The sequence below is a fragment of the Neofelis nebulosa genome, chromosome 6 (assembly GCF_028018385.1).
Source record: "Neofelis nebulosa isolate mNeoNeb1 chromosome 6, mNeoNeb1.pri, whole genome shotgun sequence".
Taxonomy (NCBI): Eukaryota; Metazoa; Chordata; class Mammalia; order Carnivora; family Felidae; genus Neofelis; species Neofelis nebulosa.
Genome location: NC_080787.1, coordinates 13,044,546 through 13,065,474, shown reverse-complemented (window position 1 = coordinate 13,065,474; position 20,929 = coordinate 13,044,546).

The following is a 20,929-nucleotide window of genomic DNA, read 5'->3' as shown; positions in this document are numbered from 1 at the left end:
TGCTGCTCTCAGCAGGGCCTCTGGGAAGGACCGGGAACACAGAGGCCTTCCAGAGAGAAGGGAGGTGCTCGCCTGCTCCCAACCAGGTCCTGGGAGGGTCTCAGCTTTCCCGGCCCTTGTCTGGGTCTCAGACTTGTTTCTTTCTGCAGGTGAAGTCACAGCTTTTCAGCGGCGGTGTCCTTGGCTTTCACGCACATGCAGTTGTCTCTCTCTCCTCAGAGATTCCGCACAAACCAAGCAACTGGAAAGCCTTCCTCAATGTTTATGGGTTTTCTGACAGCTCTAAGAAGGGAAAAACCAGCCTTTGCCATTCAGATGTTTTCACTTTTCACTTGACCACGGTGGGCTGGGTGTTTGTCCCCACAGCATGGAGCCATCGGAAGATCTAAGCCTTCAGGTGGCTCGGGTGGTTGAGCAGCCAACTTCACCTCAGGTCTTGATCTCACGGTTCGTCAGTTCGAGCCCCGCATGGGGCTCTGTGTCAGCACAAAGCTCGGAGTCTGCTTCGGATTCCGTGCCCGCCTCTTTCTCCGCCCCTCCCTGGCTTGCGCTCTGTCTCTCTTGCTCTCAAAAATAAATAAACATTAAAAAGAGAGAGAGAAAAGAAGTAAGCCTTCAACAATCCGTGTGTACAAGATGACTGCCAGGTCAGTGCATGAAAACAGTGGGAAGACACGCTCTGGGCAGCGGGAATCTCAGGGGTACACGGCATCTCAGAGGCGTCCTGGCCCCATCTCCCAAGGCTGGATGCGGCTCTAGGGGTCACCTGCAGGTAAGTGATGAGGAGACCCATATGTTTTATAAAAATAGAACGAATGGCCCAGGAAGAAATAAAAAGTTGCATTTCTGACACTGTGAAAGGGCACCGCAGGGAGAAGTGTCCAGAAAAAGGCAAGCGGCAAACAGTCCTGCACGTACAAGAGTAATGAAAATAAATACAGCTTACAAGCCTAATGACGACCATCTCAGAGCAGGTTGAGACCCTAACTGATACAAATGAGGATCATTATCATCCCTGGGCTCTCCTGTTCAGTGTAGGACAGGAACCGAGCAAATAGAAGGAAATGACCAGGGCTATAATAGTAGAATATGATAACCCCACACCAGACCTGGGCCTCTTAATAAGAAGAGTCATTTTCATCCCCATCCCAAAGCCACTTGAGGCCCCAAAGACCATCAATATAAATGCTGCCTAGCTTGTCTTCGTCCTAGGATAATTAACATTTTAAGAACCACCCACATCTCTTTGCTCCCAATATGCATGAGTGCGTAAGTATTTCCCTTTGGCCTAGAAGCTAAAGATGATTCCATGGATGACTCTCTCTTGGGCTGAGACAACCATGCTCTTTATTATTTACTACGTGCCTCCTGTGGTCCTAGCCATTGCCCTAAGTGCTTTAAAAGCATTATCTCTTTGTCCCCAAGCACAGGCCTCACTGGTAGGTGTTATCAATACCCCCATTTTGAGGGAGAGGATAATCGAGGCTCAGAGAAGTTGAGTAACCTGCCAAAGGCCAAACAGTAAGGGACAAGTCAGAGATTAAAGAAGAAAACCAGCTTTGATAGGCTGTTTCTGGGGTCAACCCCTGCGAGGAGGTGACAAAGACGAGAACAAACAGCTGTGTCAGAGCAGACAGGAAGGGAAGAGTCATTCTCTGCAGAGAAAAGGCCCTGTGCAAAGGCCCAGAGGCAGAAAGGATCTTGAAAGGTATGGGGACTTTTCAGGCGGTTGTCACTGAATGACAACCCGCGCTAAAACTGCGGCTGAAGACAACAACACTTGTTCCCTCGCTCGGGGGTTTTCAGCTGGGGGCAGGGCTCAAAAAGACAACTTATTACTGTGCCAGGTGCTGTCAGTCATGACAACGCGACTAGACCTGGAGCAGCCACTTCTAATGTGGCTTACTCGTGTGGCGGGATGGTTGGTACTGGCCGCGAGCCAGGGTCCTTGCTTCTCCGTCACATGCCCTCTCCACATGGCTGCTTGGGCCTCCTCCAGCATGGCGGCTGAGTTCCCAGAGGGAAGAGGTGGAAGCCGCCGGGCCCTCCAAAGGCAAGGCTCAGAACTGGCACAGTGTTACATCCGCCATGTTCTGTTCCACTCAACTCAGTCACAGGCTCAGCCCCGATTCAGTGGGAGGAATGACAAAGAGTAAAAAAAAAAAAAAAAAACAAAAACCCAGTGGGGTGGGAACATAATTGACTAGGGGTGGAGGAACGTGGAAGGGGTGCGTCCCGGAACATGACAATGAGAGAGAGAGATGTTGCAAGGCTTTGTTGGCCGTGTGAAGGAGTCTGGATTTCACTGTAAGTTTAATTGGACCCTTGCTCTTATCTCAACTTTAGTAGAAGGCTAACAAAAGTAGGTACTCAAGGGGTTTCATTTTAAGGCCATAGAGCAAATCTACAGGCACAGAAGATGCATTTAGTTCAGACATTTAATGAATATAAGGCATTAGTACACTGTCATCCTCAAATATATGCTCCTTTCAAATGTCATCGGTTGCTGAGTGAACCAGATAACCCACCAGGTTTCCAGGATGCAGCAACACTGCCAACGTGCCTCGCCAGATCCCTTGCCAGGCACGCCACAGCGCCTTCATGTGGAGAAATGACCACTACTGCTCATTTTCTTGTCCACCCACCACCTTTCAATAGGTTATGCTCCTGAAAATCCAAATCCAGCAGCCTTCCGGTTTGTCAGTCATCAGTCTGTCTGACTAGAACCATCCCTTTGAGGTCAGGAAGCTTGGCTGTGCCCATGCAACAGAACCACCGGGTGCCTCGTGACCCTCCAATGTCTTTGCGTCTTCAGCGTTAAGGAACTAGGTCCATTTGTTCCATTTAGAGTGATTGGATGTGAGAGAATCAAAGAGCAGTAGCTTTTCTGTGTTTATTGGGACGTGAACTTTTCTGTACACCAAGGGGAATAAATGTTAGGACACTATGGAGATGTGTACTGAGCACACATTAAATACCTTCCGCGCTGAGGTGCTGAAGGTACCAAGATACTTAGAGACCCCCCTCCCCTCCACGTTCTTGAGCTGCTAAGTATGGTGAGAACGGTTACCCATCAGCAGAACTTTTCCATACAGAGTAGAAAATAGTGCTAGAGGCATTTGAAGCCTACAAGGAGAGCACAGAAGAGGGAAACCTAGCTCAGCTTTTTGGGAGTGGTGAGGCTGGAGAGCCTTTCTGCAGAAGGGGATCTGGACCTGATTTTAGAAGGAGGAGTAGGGGCTCAGAAAAGTAGTTCAGGCTGAGGGAACGTTGGGAAAGAGGCTCACTAGAGTGAGACATCAGGCATATGTGTGTTCAGACGCAGGGGATACATGTCAAGGCAACACAGCTGGAACGTAACTTTAACATAGATCATGGCACGGAATGGAGAGGCCAGATCAGAGAGGACCGTGCATGCTATGTTAAGGAACTTTGCATTGATTGTATAACAATCAGTGATTTTTTTTAAGAGATCGGATATATGTTGTAGATAAATTATTCTGGCAGAAACACAAAGACAACACTGAGGCAAGAGTGAAGGAGGGGAAACCAACTGGAAGTACTGACTCAATTTAAAAGAGAAAGAGGGGGGGCGCCTGGGTGGCGCAGTCGGTTGAGCGTCCGACTTCAGCCAGGTCACGATCTCGCGGTCCGTGAGTTCGAGCCCCGCGTCAGGCTCTGGGCTGATGGCTCGGAGCCTGGAGCCTGTTTCCGATTCTGTGTCTCCCTCTCTCTCTGCCCCTCCCCCGTTCATGCTCTGTCTCTCTCTGTCCCAAAAAAAATAAATAAAAAACGTTGAAAAAATAAATAAATAAAAAAAAACGTTGAAAAAAAAAATTTTTTAAAAAATAAAAGAGAAAGAGGGGTGCCTGAGTGGCTCAGTCGGTTAAGCATCCGACTCTTGATTTCAACTCAGATCATGATCCCAGGATCATGGGATCAAGCCCTGAATAGGGCTCTGTGCTGACGGTGTGGAGCCTGCTTTGGATTCTCTCTCCCTCTCTCTCTCCCCTTCCCGCCCTCTCTCAAAATAAACATTAAAAAAAATTTAATGTTTTTATATTTTATTTTTGAGAGAGAGAGACACAGAGTATGAGCAGGAGAGGGGCAGAGAGAGAGGGAGACACAGAATCCAAAGCAGGCTCCAGGCTCCGAGCTGTCAGCACAGAGCCCGATGTGGGGCTCAAACTCCCCAACTGTGAGATCATGACCTGAGCTGAAGTTGGATGCTCAACTGATTGAGCCACCCAGGCACCCCCAAATAAACATTTTTTTAAAGAGAAAAACAAATCTATGGCAATGGGGGGAGTAATAGGAGATATGATACAGATCCGAGAAACATTTATGGGATTGAGTTATCAGGGTTTAGCAATAGATCTGATGTAAGAAGGGAAGGAAAAATTCAGGAGACTCCTGGACTTGAGAAAATAAAAAACGAGAAGTATGCACAGGGAAGTAGGTGAGACTAAACTAACACATTGAACCTGAGGCATCTGATGGCATTTCAGATTGGAGATGGCCAACATTCATTTGAATATCTGAGTTCAAGAGTGAAAATAGACACTGAAGCTCGGTAAGTAGGGATACATGCCTTCCTCAAACAGGAGACAATGTATGTGGTTGAGATTCTCTAGATTCAGAAAATAGTGAACATAGAATGGAATCCTGGAGCCCATCAAATTTTAAGGGTGTGACCAAGAGGAGAAATGATCATAGACAAAGTTGGAGAATCCACACAATCTGGTATAATTAAACCCAAGGAACTCAAGATGCAAGGTGATTGGAGTGCCTAACAGAATCGAATGCACCATAAAAGTCTCATCAACCAATTATTTCATGTAAAGGGGAGCACTGGATTTATGGCTGCTGGAAGCAGAAACCAGATTATAAAGGTTGAATAGCAAGTGTGCAATGAAGATGTTAGGACAAAACGGTATAGGACAGACTGACTAGAAATTCATCTGTGAAGGGGAAGAAAGCACCAGCAGAACGGGACGGGGGCGGGGGTGGTCAATTGAATTCTTTGTTTGTTTTTGGGTTTGTTGCTTAAGGATGGGATAGACTTCCTTATTAATGAGGTGAGGGAAATTAGCTATAGAAATAGGGGAACTTTTATGACACAAGATCCAGAAATTATATGAAAAGTTGGAAGCACAGGATAGGCCTGAACCTTAGAAGAGCACCCTGTTCTGAGACTGGAGAAGAATGGGTTCAGACCTACTTCAAACATGAGGTTGAAACCATCCCCCAGCCTCACCCCCAGGATTTTCTGAGCCCAGGGCAAGAGTACACACAGACGCTCCTATGTCTATGTCCAGATATCTAAACATTAGAAATCAAGCCCCCAAAACAGGTAAATGAAATACGTTTGATAGATAGGATGCATAGGTTCAATGGAATACTTCTATCTTGACTGAAATGCCTTGTTTAAAACTTGGGAATCCAATTCCTAACTTAGGATCTTGGACTCCTCAGATCCCCAAGCTGGAACATGGAGGCATATGAGAGCCACCGCCAGCCTGTGACCCAACTACCGCCAGCCCGTGACCCAACTACTGCCAACCCATGACCCAACCCTTCTCTGGTCCCACCACTGACCCCATTGCACACAGCAAGGGATCTGATAAATACCTGGGACGACACCCAAGCTTGCATGCCCAAGTTCTGTCCATATCCCTCTGCGAACAGCCATTCCTTGGCCACCACTTGGGCCTGGAGATGCGTCCACAGTGGGGTCATCTGTCTTTAGGAGAAAGGATTTGGGGGAGAGGCCCACACAGGCCATGGAAGCAGGTTCACAGAAACCTTTGCAATGAATTCTGGGTTCTGTGTTCTTATCACATGTGACAAGAGTACACAGGCAAGTGAGGTGTTCGCTCTGGGTGAACATGTCTCCTTAGCTCCACACATCCCTTGCCTACAGGGAGGATCCCAGGTGACAGTGGCCAGAAAGATGGTCTCTAAAGCACAGGATGCAGGCCACGGGCCCCCCTCGCCTGGGCCTATGGGTGGGACAGTCTGGGAGCCTCCCTTTTCTTTTGTTCTTCTCCATTTTCTTGACAAAACAAAAAAGCTAAGACTATCTGCTGAGGCTGAAGTTGGGTGGGAATCCTTCCAGAGGAATCCAGGCCACCTTGCAGGTTTGGTTCTCTTAACTCTTGAGAAATGGCATTCAAACAGGTTTCCATGAGAACTTGCTTCTTAATTTGAAGTAGAACCACAAGCCAGGCAAGCAAGAGTTGGAGTCCCCGAGGGACTGCAATTTGCAAGCATTTGCTTGGGAGACCTTCTTCTCCTCCTTGCCAACTTGAATGGGCCAGTAAAGTTTGCTGTGTGCCAAACACATAAACTGAAAGGAAAAAAAAAAAAACAACAACAACAATAAAGTTGCGTCACACACCCCACTTCAAAGCCAAAGGGCTATTAAACCTGATTTGGGCTCAGGAGTCCCCAGCAGTGTTTGTCTGAAAGCGGGTGACCTTCACAAAGAGGTCTGGTCACCATGAAGGCTGTGGAAGGATCTTTTCTCCTGCCTTCAAGGCAAGTCTGAGTTCAGATGACATCAGTGGCCCACAGAGACAGAGACCAGCAGAAGGTGGGATGTCCGGAGAGCCTTTGTTTTTTAAATCTCAAAAAAATAAGAACTTCCTTTCAAAGAAAATGAAATGCTTTGAAAAGAAAGACAATGGCATAAATTAAATAGTGGAGACGTGACTGAACACCAAGCAGTTATACAATTTTTTAAAATATCTTCCAGGGACGCCTGGGTGGCTCAGTTGGTTAAGCGTCCAACTTCGGCTCAGGTCATGATCTCACTGTCCGTGAGTTCAAGCCCCGTGTCGGGCTTTGTGCTGACCGCTCAGAGCCTGGAGCCTGCTTCGGATTCTGTGTCTCCCTCCCTGTCTGACCCTCCCCTGTTCATGCTCTGTCTCTCTCCATCTCAAAAATAAATAAACATTAAAAAAAAATAAAATATCTTCAATATTTGTAAATTTTTCTATAATGCTACTTTAAGGATATTTTATCTCCCTGTGTAATTACCTCCCAAATGATGCTTTTTTTTTTAAATATTAGTTTTCAAAGACCTGTTCGACCATTAATTTCCTGTCATGGCTGCTGAAATCTTATTATCTGCGTTTTATTGCTATGAAAACCACAATATGGAGCAGTTAAGTGACTACCCGGAGAACAAGAGGCAGAGTTGGAAATAGCACCTAATGTTTCATCCTACCTATTAAATCAGACTTCTTGCTAACCTAGAGCTGCCCCTTCCCACACTAATCTACTTTCGATTTGTGACTACTCAAGTCTTTAGGCCAGCCTGTTAGGAACCTACAGTCACTCAGCATCCAGCTATATATTCGATGCTGCTAAATATTTCATTATAAGAGTGGCAGGGATAGAACGGAACTTTTGCTTTGAGGACAAGGCAATTCATGGCGTGCCATCGGTGTGCCCCGTGTCAATAAGAGGGAGTCCTGGTGTAGAAAAGGGGCTGTGAGGAAAATGTTCAAGAAGGATTTAGAGAAGTTAATGTATAATGTACTCAAAATATATGGCTTTGCTTAAGTACCTCTGTCGTCTGAACACCCATTCCCACTGTAATTTGCTTCTCTCACAGCATTATTGACCACCTTAGTGTAGGTCTATTTCTGCACGTTTTATTTTCCCAACTAAATCCTAAAGGCAGGGGTTGTCTCGTATATCCTTGTGTGTTCTCCACACTGCGCGACAATGCTCTGCTCATGGGAGCGGTTCAGTAAGACGCAGCCGAATGACGACAACAACAACAAAATGAAGGTTTGGGATCCCAGAGTAGTTGTTTGAGATGGACAGCCCGCAGAACCACGCCTACCCATTGGACCTCAATCCTGGGCTCCCTCTCAAGGACAGAGCACTGGGTGGAATGAATTGCAAGTCTAAGCCAGCCGCAATTCTCATGCTCTAGAATCACCCAAATCCAAGGAAGGGCTGCGCGTTACAGAAACACTACCGTTGAGATTAAAAACTAAAACAAAGTGGATACAAGCCCCTCGTGTAGTTTCTGCTCCGACCGCCAGGAGGAAGATAGGCGAATTTCTCATCAGGCCAGAAAGACGAGCCTATTTCTCTAGATGAGAAATAAAAGTCTAAAGTGAAAGGTATTGATTTCAACTATAGGGGGGACTCCTTTCCGGGGAACTTGTCATCAGGGAAAATCTGTTTATTGTGAAGTAAAAGGAAAGTCCCAAATAATTAGGAAGCATTCTGTGCATCCCACCAAAGAAAGTCAATAGCACCATACCAGTGTGTGTTGTATCTAAACTAAACTACAAAAGTAGCTTTTTACCATTGCATGCAAATGATGTCTGGAAAATAGCCTAGTTTACATAATTGCACAGCTGTGGGCAGTCTGGCTTCCAAAATTCAGGATGCATCTTGATAGCATGTGTCAGACCCATAAAAGGGTTAATTTTGAAAACAGCCACTTTCACATACAGATGGAGACAGAGTGCCATCATCAATGTTTAATCAATCAATAGGCATTTATTCCTATGATATCAAGTTTACATTATCCTGCATCTGGAGCGAGTGAAGGAATAAGGAAGGGAATCTGTCAAAAGCAAAATTACTTCTTGTTAGCTTTGCCCCTATAATTTCAGTTCGGCTTAGTACATGTTAATCTTTTTTATGACTTAAAGAAGGCAATGAAAGTGATTATACTTTAACCCTCTTGTGAATTTCTCAAACACTTCAATCTAAACCCAACCATTCAGACCAGGCTCTGGGGCGAGCTGTCAGATATGTGCCTCACACCATGATCAGATAATTGGTCAGTTACTTTATGTTCCATTTCTTTACCAGTTGTGTTCAACTCTGTAAACGGATAAATCTGTTAACGGATTTCTCGACGCCTCTCTTCCTGCAGCAACTCTGCTCCCTGGTTAATTTCTAAGGCTAGGAGACAATGTTGTAGCATATAGGAATTTACACTTCGGGTTCCAATAGACCCATGTTTGAATTCCAATCCCATAGAACTGCCTGTGTGAGTCCCTGAATGATATTCTAATCTCCCTAAGGCTGTTTCTGTACCTGTAAAATGGCTACACTAATGCCTGCCTCACGAAGTCCTCGTAAGGATTGAGTGAAATCGCATATATGAAGTCCACACCACTGAATTCTCGACAATGTCTTTTCCCTACCCTCGAAGGGAACCGCTTGCTTTCTCTGAAGTTAAGAGTAGGGTTTCGTTAGTCTTGCTGTTTGTTTCCTTTGCTAGACTGTGGCACATGAATTCACCTGGGCAAGACACAGTGTAGAAGAAGCAAATTTGTGTCTTTCATTTGTGAAAAGACCAATCAGTAAAAAGGAGGGGGGGAGATCAACCATGCAAATGTGGTTCGTTGATCACTGGGCAGTATAATTATTTATTGTTATTTTGATAAATTATTTAAATTATTATTGTTACATAAGTATGATAATTGCAAATACTGAGAATTGGGGGGGGGGTGGTTAGTGAAAGTCTGTATCTTCCTGATAATACAGAGGAAGGCACATTGTCTGAACGCATGTGCCATGGAATGTATGTGCTATTCTCCATTGTATCTTAGCACCTAAGTTTCCTTAGTAAAGAAAGAAGTGGATAGGAATTTATAAATTTTTGCTGTGCCACTAAGATTTCTCCATTCATGCCTACAGTATTAAAGACTCCCAGGGGCACCCGGATGGCTTAGTCGGTTAAGTGTCCAACTTGGGCTCAGGTCATGATCTCACGGTTCGTGGGTTCGAACCCCACGTCAAGCTCTGTGCTGACAGCTCAGAGCCTGGAGCCTGCTTCGGATTCTGTGTCTCCCTCTCTCTCTGTCCCCTCCCTGCTCACACTCTGTCTCTGTCCCTCTCTCAAAAATAAATATTTAAAATTTTAAATTAAAAAAAAAAAGACTCCCAAAGGAAGGGTCTCCGAGCCTCCTGTACTTTTAGTGACAGTCATCTATTATGTGCAGAAAACCTCCAAGAAGGAAATAGAGAGCGCCCACCATTATGTTTTAAGTTCCCAGATGAACACTGGCAGTTTAAGATAATACAAAAACATAATTCTCATTGTAGCAATCTCTACATGGTTCAAGGCAATGTGGGCAGCCTTTACAGTGCCCCATAAAATCAGTAGGTACTGATGAATAATGAATAAAGGTTCACTCCCAAACCAGACCATCAGATGGAAAGTCTAACTCGATTTCACAATCCAAACCATTGTTCGCCCACTTGGTCTGCTTCTTGTTCCCTGCACGTCCTACTCCTCTATTCACAAGCTGCTAAACCACTAAGCCAACCTATCACAACAAGTTCAACCTGCTTCTTTCCTCGAACCTACCCTTGGCTTCACAGTCAGGAGTTCTTGTACAGTCATGGGGCGCCTGAGTGGCTCAGTCAGTTGAGTGTCCGACTTCAGCTCAGGTCATGATCTCATGGTTTGTGGGTTCGAGCCCCACATCAGGCTCTGTGCTGACAGCTCGGAGCCTGGAGCCTGCTTCTGTTTCTGTGTCTCCCTCTCTCTCTGCCCCCTGCCCCATTCGCACTCTGTCTCTCTCTGCCTTTCAAAAATGAATAAATGTTAAAAAAATTTTTTAAAAATAAGTAAACAAAAAAATTTTAAAAATAAATAAAAAGAATTTCTACAGTGAGAATCTGGAGTGCAGATTCCGAGCATTTGGTAATTCTGATGAGGCGAGGGTCCCAGGAGGTCATTCACGAGGCATTGCTCTCGGTGGGAAAATCAGACTTGTCGAGGCAGAGTGGCCACGGTTTTATTTCTGACGGGCCCTCCTGACAGATGCAAAGACTGGACAGAGTGCAGCCCATAACCAATCCCCAGGACGCAGAGTGCAAGAAATACTGCATTTCTTCATTTTTAAGTCAGCCTAGGTCAAATTCTAAGCTTCAGCCCCCAGGATGAGTAGAAAAGGGGAGTTCAGCTATTATGGAAGCTCCCAACCGTGGGGCCATATGAAAGTCACTGCATTGCAAGGAGCACAGAACCTCAGAGAGGCCCCACTGGTCTTGAGGCATGGGGGGGGGCGGGGGGGGACACAGGATACCACAGGGTCTCCATGGCTCCAGCCCTTTGGGATATGGCAGTTCACCTGCTTCCTCTCCACTCATGGGACCTGGAAAAGCTTTGATGAACTGAAAGCCCTGTGCCTCCTGCCAAGTGCCCTAGGCAGACCTCTTTTCTGAGTAGCACCCCTCCCCTGGGCTGTTGCCCCTATGGGTGCATGCTCCCCACTGCTACGTAAAACGCTTCAACCTCTAACCCACTCCCAGTCCAGGGTGGAAGGTCTCTCACCTCCCACCCTCGATGCTCACAAAATCATCTGGCTCTCCACTCCTTCTCCGGGGATATCGAATCTCGTCTGAGTGGAGGAATTTAAGAAATCAGGAAGCGCTTCTACTTCTGAAGCAAGAGAAGACAAACCCCTAATTTCTGTTAGAGAATTCTGGGAAGGGTAGAAGGGACCCGAAAAAGGAAGTCCAACTGAGATCTCAGAAAATTATCCTGTGTCATTGGTCCCATAAGCAAGCAGGTGATAAGCGTTGTCCTTGATTTTTTTTGCCTGGGAACTGGGTAGGACCAAATGTTCTGATGGAGAAGTGATAGGAGCCACAGTTAAATGTATCAGCTCCAGGGACACTTGCTAAGTGTGAGAACCGAGAAACAATCATGGGTGTTTCAGGGCAGCGCCCCTGAGTGCCTTCCCACCCATCCCTCACGTGATTCTGGGGAGAGGTTCGCATGATCAGGATTGGGAGTGGACTAAATTAGAGAGGAAGGTTGAAATGAAAGAGTTGTAATACAAGTAGCATGGCAGGAATCTGCAAACACAAACCATCCTGCTTTGAGCCTGAAATCCAGCTGATGAGTGGATAAAGAAGATGTGGTACACACACACACGCGCGCGCGCGCGCGCGCACACACACTGGAATACTACTCACCTATGAAAAAGAATGGAATCTTGTCATTTGCAACAACATGGATGGAACTAGAAGGTATTATGCTAAGCAAAATAAATCGGTCGGAGAAAGATATCATATGATTTCACTCATATGTGGAATTTGAGCAACGCAATAGATGAACACAGGGGAAGGGAAGGAAAAATAAGACAAAAACAGGGAGGGAGGCAAACCGTAAAAGACTCTTAAATACAGAGAACCAACTGAGGGTTGCTGAAGAGGAGACGAGTGGGGGATGAGCTAGATGGGTGATGGGCACTAAGGAGGGCACTTTTCACGATGAGCACGGGGTGTCATAGGTAAGAGGTGAATCACTGGGTTCTAGTCCTCAAACCCAGACTACACTGTATGCTAACTAACTTGAATTTACGTTTAAAAAATAAATAAATAAAGATTAAAAAAATGAAATCCAACTGGATTTTGGAAGGGCAGAAGGGATGACCGGGTCTATGCCAGCAGGGGCAGCTAAGGAGGAAGTAAGAGGCCCGGCCCCAGACCATCGTTACTGCCCAGAGCCAGCGAGGAGCCAGAAGAAATCGGGTTTACCCGGAGCCACATGCAAATGCACAGAGTGGACACGTGGCAAGGAGAGACCACGAGGCAGCAGATCAAGAGGACAGGTGAGGCAAACACACCCGACACTCAGAGACTCTGGCCCAGGGAACCGGGGCCTCCATATCCTGGAGCCCCACTGCAGGAGATTCCGGAAGAATCCACATCTACTGCCATTCGCCAATGCAGACGGACACTTCCCGACTCTGCCCTGTCAGTCTGGTGTTGCTGAAAACACTTTGCCCTCCATGCTTTTCGAACACAAATAAAAACCTCTTAATACCATAAGAAAACAGTTAATCTTCTTAAATGACAAAGTATCTCAGTCTGGTGCCGATGTGATTTGACTGAGATTGAACTTAAGCAAATGTTTATGGGAACAGGAAGCAACGATTAACAAATTCATTAATTCAATTACAGCACGGGGTAACTCCTCAATAAATGTTTGTTGTCGCTGCTGCTACTGATAATTAAAATCCTGTTTATAGATGGGTTGTGATGTATAATCATTTCATAACTATCTAAGTCCTTATGCCTTGATGAGAACTATCATTATGTGTAAATATTGACTAAGGCTGAGCCTCACACATGCCATTGAAATTCAAGTTTGTAATCTACTACTAACCAACAGGAATGAACTAAACTGGGACCTGGGTCCAAAGAAACCCGCTGATCGGCTGGTAGTGGACGTGCAGACGGGATCCTAAGTCAGGATATCTTGCGGTCCCGTTTGCCTAGTCTACAGACAATTTGGGCTTGCCTGACGGAAACCTTGACAGCTGGTATTTCTTCATCGTGCAGTGGCTTTTAGGATTTCTCGTGGTGAAAGTTCTCTCCCTGGTTCAGCGTCCACAAAGCGCCAGGAAGGAGGCTGGGAGACCCAGAAGTCTCAATAGGCTGGTGGACATAGTTTTCTAAATGTCAGCCCAAACTGGTCAGAATTTAAGTAGCTGAGTTCGGTTCCCTCAGTCACCTGTTCACACATTTCCCAATTTTGAGCAGTTAAGTTACCGATTGAATGGATAGGAATGGGGCTCCTGTGCACACACACATAAACTATTTAATAAGTTACCAGATAGAAATGAATTTATAGGACACTGTTTGTCAGGGACTTAGAGGAAGTCAGGCAGCACCTTTCAAAATCAATAAACCCAAACCCAAAGTGACATTTTGCCACAAGTTACCCTACGATGCCATCCACCCCCCACTCCCAAGGAACAAGCAGAGGTGTTTGCAACCCGGGATCTACCAGAAAGGAGTGGCAGCATTTCCTCTGCACGGAGCTCGGGGGCAGGGGGTGGTCTCTTTTACAGGCGTGAGTTGATTAGTAGGAAGGGGGCAATAAATATTAATGTGCTTCCCTTTCTGCGTTTCTGTACACACACTTTCTCGCATTTGGAAGTATTTATTGAAAGGAAGGGGTAGAATAGAAAGCATTGTGATTACTCAAACTGAAATTCAAAGAGAAATCAAGTGTTTGTGTTTAGCTTTGGCATTCAAAATTGAGAAACACAGTAGGTTGGAAAACAGACTTTGTAGAGAGGGGAGGGAAAGAAAGGAAATTTTCTGAATTCCTGTAGTATACCAGGAACCAAGCCCCAGGGCTCAGATCTTAGATTTCTTTTCCCCAAAATGCAGATAAAATTCCCCTTCTACACTTATGACCATTAGGCCATCACACTCGTTGCCCTAATGAAGAAGGAGGTATGTCATAGAGGAAGACATATAGATTGAAGGTTCTGAGCCTTTAAGAAAACTTTAGAAGCTGCCTTTTCTAGAAGGTGATCATTGAGAAGTGCCAAGAAACCAACTCCCAACATCAAGAGTCTCATAGCCCTACTCCTTATCCTTAGGGTGAGGTGCAGCTTGTGAAGCGTCCAGAAAGGTAAGGGAGACCAAGCAAACTTTGGGCTGGTGGCACATTCCCAGGGTGTAGTAGGGAGTGACAGCAAGCCTTCCGCCTGGCTCGAATAACGCATAGCCCCATCCGTGGAAAGAGCATGATGGGTCCTCGGACATCCCACTTCCTGTTGGTGTGCACAGGGACTCTGGAAGAACACTGTGCCTCACGCAAGAATGCGGAGGGGGACCAGCACACGTGGGTTAGGGAGCTAAAGCCCTCAGGTGGGGGCTTTAAAAGAAGGAGCCAATGGCCCAAACCACACCTCAGCCTCCCAAAACCTGGATGCAATCAGCCATCACCCCTCAGTGGTCACCAAGCCAGGGGGTAGGAAAGCCAGCCTCTGTGCCTTGGAAGACAGTAGGGGGTACAGTTAACCTCACCTCCAGGAGGCTACATGTCATCTGGAAGAGGAGCAGAGCCAAGGATGGGAAATCTGAGACACCCAAAGAGGCAGAGGTTAACCTATACATTAGACGAGGTTCATGGAATTTTACTAAAAGGTGGGGTCCCCTGCCCTACCCCCTCTACCTAGCACACGAGGGCTTGTGATAGATAAGAACATTGAAAAGGTTGGGGCGCCTGGATGGCTCAGTCATTTGAGCATCCAGCTTCAGCTCAGGTCATGATCTCACGGTTTGTGAGTTCCAGTCCCACTTTGGGCTCACTGCTGTCACTGCAGAGCCAACTCCGGATCCTCTGGCTCCCTCTCTCTCTGCCCCTCATCTGCTCAGGCACACACTCTCTCTCTCAAAAATAAACATTAAAAAAAAAAAAAGAACAACGAAGAGGTCCTATTTTGGGGAGGTTCAGAAGAATGCAGGATGAACCAATTTGCAACTTGGGTCAGGAGCTCCAAGAGAAGTCTAAATCAGTTACATGTCTAGATGGAAGATTCTAGGCTTTGGGAAGTGTCAGCGTTACTGATCTCAAGAACATAAAATGTTGGGGTGCTGGGTGGCTCAGCCGGCTGAACACCCAAATTCAGTTTAGGTCGTGATCTCACAGTTCGTGTTTTTGAGCCCCACGTCAGGCTCTGTGCTGACAGCCCAGAGCCTGGAGCCCTGCTTTGGATTCTCTGTCTCCCTCTCTCTGTGTCCCTCCCCTGCTCACGCTCTGTCTCTCTCTCTCTCTCAAAAATAAACATTACAAAATATTTTTTTAATAAAAATTAAAAAAGACATAAAATACCATTCTTTTCATTCATTTAATAAAAAAATTATTGTGTATTCTGTGCTGGTTTTATATTGTATTATATGTTTGTGTATAACCATAAATTTTTTTTAGAAAAATTTTTTTTATTTTGTTTAATGTTTACTTATTTTTGAGACATAGGGAGACAGACCGCAAGTGGGGTGGGGCAGAGAGAGAGGGAGACACAGAATCTGAAACAGGCTCCAGGCTCTGAGCTGTCAGCACAGAGCCCGATGTGGGGCTCGAACCCACGAACTGTGAGATCATGACCTGAGCCGAAGTCGGACGCTTAACCAACTGGGCCACCCAGGCACCCCTAACCCATAAGTTTTTAAGTTGTCAATTTTTTCAAGTTGATGAGCATGGGTGCCAGGACATTTCTTTTTTTTTTTTTTTTTAATTTTTTAAAATATTTATTTGTGAGAGATAGAGCATGAGTGGGGGAGGGGCAGAGAGAGAGAGAGAGAGGGAGACCCAGAATCCGAAGCGGGCTCCAGGCTGTGAGCTGTCAGCACAGAGCCCGACGTGGGGCTCGAGCTCATGAACCGCGAGATCATGAGCCAAAGTGGGACGCTTATTCGACTGAACCACCCAGGCGCCCCTGGTGCCAGGACATTTCTTCTCCTCCTCCCCCTCCTTCTTGCCTTGTCCGGTCATCCCATACTTGTACCTCCTCTGGGGTAGATCAGAACTCTCCCCCTCCCCCCAGGAATAAAACAGGAATGGAATAATTGGCCAGGTGGTAAGGCAGGCCAAAGAGAAAAGGGGGTACTCAGGGGTCTGTGGCAAGGTGATGAAGAGAGAGAATGCCCTCAGGTGAGAACTTCTCCCAAGGTCCAAGACAGAGGCGGCCGTGCAGGTGGCTACGAGAATAAAGAGTGAAGGCTCCTACGTGTGGGTGCCGGGCAGACCAGAGCCATCTGAAGCGGTTTGCTTTGCCCCGTCCTATTCTCAGGCCCAGGGGAATTATGGATTGCGGGGGGGAATTCTCGAGCCAGAGGCTGGGAGCTGTACTGCACATCCTACTGGAAACTCGTGTGTGTCGGGGGAGGAGGGGGTGGGGATTGAGAATAGCAAGACTGGCCAGTAAGACATTTCCTGGGAATGGCCATAGTGCCCCTCCTTCCAACATGAAGATCAAGGTCACAAGGCTACCCAACACAAAGAATCACCCCAAATGCATTCAAAACTGTTCATCTTTTTTGGCTATTGCTGTTACAAGTCGGAGTGGGATGAACCACTGGATTCTACTCCCGAAATCATTATTGTGCTATATGTTAACTAACGTGGATGTAAATTTTGATTAATAAATAAATAAATAAATAAATAAGTTGAAGTGATTCCCATAGCTAAATAATATTTAACTCCAACTTTCTTTTTTTTCATAATTTTTTTTTAACGTTTATTATTGAGAGACAGAGAGACACAGAGTGTGACCAGGGGAGGGGGCGGAGAGAGAGGGGGAGACACAGAATCCGAGGCAGGCTCCAGGCTCCGAGCTGTCAGCACAGAGCCCGACACGGGGCTCGAACTCACAAACTGCAAGATCATGACCCGAGCCGAAGTCGGTCGCCTAACTGACTGAGCCACCCAGATGCCCCCTTTCATTTTGAATCCGGAAATAAGTACATCACACACAGATACTGCTGGTCAGAAACAAAGTCATAACAATTTTTAAAGTTACTTTAAACCAGAGGGGCACCTGGGTGGCTCAGTCGGCTAAGCATCCAACTTCGGCTCAGGTCATGACCTTGCAGTTCGTGGGTTCGAGCCCCGCATCGGGCTCCGTGCTGACAGCTCAGAGCCTGGAGTCTGCTTCGGATTCTGTGTCTCCCTCCCTCTCTGCCCCTCCCCCGCTCATGCTCTGTCTCTCTCTCTCTCTCTCTCTCTCTCTCTCAAAAATAAACATTAAAAAAAAAATTTTAAGTTACGTTAAACCAAACCCTTTTGTGCATGTGGACGTGTGTGTTTACAATCACCGTGCTTTCCAAAAATTAAAATGTAAGGGGGTTGGGGTTGGAGACGCGGTAGTGTGGGGTAGAGAAGAACACGGCAACATTTCCAATTCCTGGAACGGTATTCTGCCGCCTAGTAGTGAGACATCGGCCTGCATGCAGGATTCTGAACGTTTGTGTCTGGACACCTTTCCACTGTTTTCTTCTTCTACCTCCTCACACCTCTTCGTCTTGCTCCCAAATCTCTACAGCAGGAACAAACATGAAGAGGCAAGCAAGCAGTCAGATGGAGCAAACAGTGGCCACTGCAAAGACATTAGTTGAGGTTCACTGGGGTTTTCAGAGAGGAAGAAATATTCGTGGTTGCAGCTGGGCATTTGACTTAACTACTCGAAAAGTAAGGGGCTCTTCACCCAGACATAGTCCCCAAAAAACACCCCTTTTCTGGTGCATGGGACGGAGTAGGAAGGCTACCTACCTAAATTGTTAGTGGCATCAGTTTATTTCTGCATCGACTCATTCCGGCCTGAACATCTCGACAATTTAAATTCGCTTGAGAGAGAGGTAGAGAGAGAAAGAGAGAGAAACAATGTTCTTCCCTTTAATCTGAACAAGAGAGGAGTGTGGGTGTGAGGAACCCTGTGTGGTGTGCCGTGCCTTTGAAAACAGAACAAAACACAATGTCCGGAGATAAATTGTCATTTTCTGAAGCGGTTTTCTTACAAATTCTTGAGGAAATGTTGCCCCCTTCTGGACAAAAGCGCAAGGAGCGGTCATCACAACCTTGACATCCAGCCTGTGTATAAACTCATTTATGTGGTTAGTAAAGAAGGATATTGCTTTGGCTTCCTTTCTTTTCTGTCATTTTGCCTGAACAACACTGATCCACTAAAAAAAAAAAAAAAAAAAATGAAGTCCCTCTAAAAGCACTAATCATATGCATAATAGAACAGAGAGCACATTTCACCAATTAAGCAGATTCTTCCAAGGAGGAATAATCAATCACACTGACAAAGTTTACCAGATTTTTTAAATCTCATTTGCAGACTTCTTAAGGCTGACAGGGCTTGAAGAGGGGTAGACGGATTCTCACCCAGGTTTTCTCTTTAGTTTTCTTTTATTAATGACTTTTATCTTTCAAAAATGGATTCGAGTCTGCCTAGGTAACTGGTCTCAAATTTGATCTTTTGAATAGATTTTAGTTCTTTAAAGTTAACTGTAATATTCTGAGCATCAAAGAACGAAGGGCCAAGAACTCATAGTCGGCTTTGTGAGGTTGAGGTCTGGAATGTGGAGAAGTCTGTGAGTCTAGGACGTTTATTTCTTGGCTGAATGACCCTCAGCCTTGCTCTTCTGGGTCCCTTCACTGTGTTCATTCACAGCCTGGCAGGGAAGGTGGCCACATCCTTCTGGGAAGTTTACTCTGGTCTGGGAGGTCACGGCAGGTGGTAATTGACAGCCTCGTGCACCTGCTGAAATGCTGAGGGTATTTATACCAGGTGGGAAGGTGGTGGAGAGCCTGTGCTGGGGTCTCTGAAGCTGTGTGTGGATCGTCCTCTGCTCCCTAACCCAGGGGGGCAGGTGGCCGTGAAGCCCTGTCACCTCATCCCGAAGTGGGATGTGTCTCGTATGCCGGTCCCCACGATGGAGGCAGCAGAAAGTTTCTCGGTAAGTGAGATACGCGCAAGGGAAGGAGTGGAGGAAAATTTCTTTGACCAAATGGCAGACAGTTCTTTTGGCCGTCCACCAGACCCTTGCTGAGATAAGTACTTCAAATATCACCTGCAAGGACAGTGCTCAGATTGTGTGTCATGACAGGTCCCCCAGGGAAGTGGCAGGACGGTGCACAGAGACGGGGGGCTTCATGCGTCTGCCTCCATATAAATCTCAAATTGCTAGCTGCAGAGCTGACTTTAAAAGCACAAACTCAAAGGCCGACCAGCAGCCTTCCGGTGGATGCAGCATCCCGTGGGGGTTTGAGTGACTGCTCGGAAAAGCACAAAGAGAAGGAAAGGGGGAAATAGGGAAAAAAAAAACATGTTCTTTTTAGAAATATTCTTGTTTTGAATTGGGAAGTCCTTGGTGCAGAAACGTCTTTGGTGCTGGTGATTATCTGGACCTGTGAGTGCTAAATTGATTCACTGTCCCGCAGACACCCAGGGGCTGAATATCAAGGAACAAATGCATTAATCATGGCAGGGCCTGTGTGCCAACGTGCATAAAGACCACTGCTCCCAGCAACAGCGGTAGCGTGAACATTTCCACAGACCACACGCTCCGAAGTAGCTCTCTGAAGTCTCGTTACTGACTGTGCGGGTTTCGGAGGGGTGGGGGAAATTGCACTTGACTCTCTCCGAAACCCGCATTTGGAAATAAATGTATTTACGCGTAGCCTCGTTTTTAAAAAAGAACAAGAGGGAGACTCTTTGGACCAGAGTCCTTACAGATGAAACAAATATGCGGACATAGACACACACACACACACACACACACAAGCTTTCAGGGAGACACAGAAAATAATGTTTAGCAATTACGGTCCACAGCTGCTGCCGTTCCAATGTGCGCGTGCTACACAGGTGCGGCCATTATAACAATGAATAGCACACATTAAAGGTGCCATCCATAGGGGTAATAATACTAGGGTTGAAAAGGTATTTTCATTTGCAGCCTGATGTTAGGCAGAAAATAAAATAAGGCGTTTCACAGCCAGCCTGATGGCCCAGGTTCCACAGGGGACGCCCAAGCCTGACGTTAATCTGGGACTCTTCTGTGTGCGCCTGACAGTGGGAATCTGGCCACGGTTATCTGGAGATCCCACCAGATCTTGTCTTCTTAAAAAAGGCTGCTGCTTGGGGAAACTGAGGCACCTCACCGTTCACAGAGTTAGCAGCATCAGTCAGCGTGACCTCTCTCCCTGCCTAGGACCGACTGGTCTCTGAATACTAGAAATATTGTTGGGAGAACAGTATGAGGAAAGAAAATAGGGGCCCCAGTGGTTGGGATATTATAACGAATCCCACAGGGAAGGGAGCCTGGAGAAGGGTTCCTGCCTCCTCCTCAGGCCTTGTCTCTGGGTGGTGCCATCGCCGTGCCCACCTGTCGCACAAATGCCCTTCTGGGGCCTGGCTTTGAAGGTCTGACCCACCTGCCCTCTGGCGGGCACGGTATCCCATTCCACTCACTTGCCAGAGTTTCTCACCTCGTCGAACTCTCCGACTGCAGTGGGAAGATTAAATCTCCGGCAACCAACACATTCTCCTAGATTGACGGTTGAAAGAAGCCGGAGAAAGGGAGAGCTTGGGGTGGTGATCACAGCGTGAGCTTCCGAGTCAGAAGACCA